This window comes from Meleagris gallopavo, chromosome Z (assembly GCF_000146605.3).
Source record: "Meleagris gallopavo isolate NT-WF06-2002-E0010 breed Aviagen turkey brand Nicholas breeding stock chromosome Z, Turkey_5.1, whole genome shotgun sequence".
Lineage (NCBI taxonomy): Eukaryota > Metazoa > Chordata > Aves > Galliformes > Phasianidae > Meleagris > Meleagris gallopavo.
In genome coordinates this window covers 44366734-44367209 of record NC_015041.2, presented here as the reverse complement: position 1 = coordinate 44367209, position 476 = coordinate 44366734, and positions in this window count along the sequence as shown.

The window sequence follows — 476 nt, the reverse complement described above, 5'->3', positions numbered from 1 at the left end:
TAGTGAAGCGAGCAGCTGGTAGCTGTAAGATCAGTTAGACCAATGAATGGCAATGCTGGGACCTGAAGTACAACTTACAGGAAAATGGAGTTCTCTGATGTTAATGCTGTATTTTTCAAGATGACATTTGTGTTTAAATTTGAAACTGAGCAAAAATCTGAACATTCAAACAATTTAAAAAGGATTTACTCTCAATATTTGAATATTTTTATCTTCCAGGTTTAGAAGTGCAGGTGCTCTTTTCTGTCACCTTACATCTAGATATTTTTTAGATAAAAAAATAGAAGTCTTCTGTTTTTATTCTTGAAATATAATGTATGCCTTATCACGTACTAGCTGCGGAGTAACACAAGGTTTTAAATAAAATTACAGGACTTGACATTTAGCTGTTTCTGCTTCATTTTGATATTACTCTCTGATAGTCTTCATTTTGTTTGGTACTGCCTGTATTGCTATTTATGCAGCAGCAGACCTCT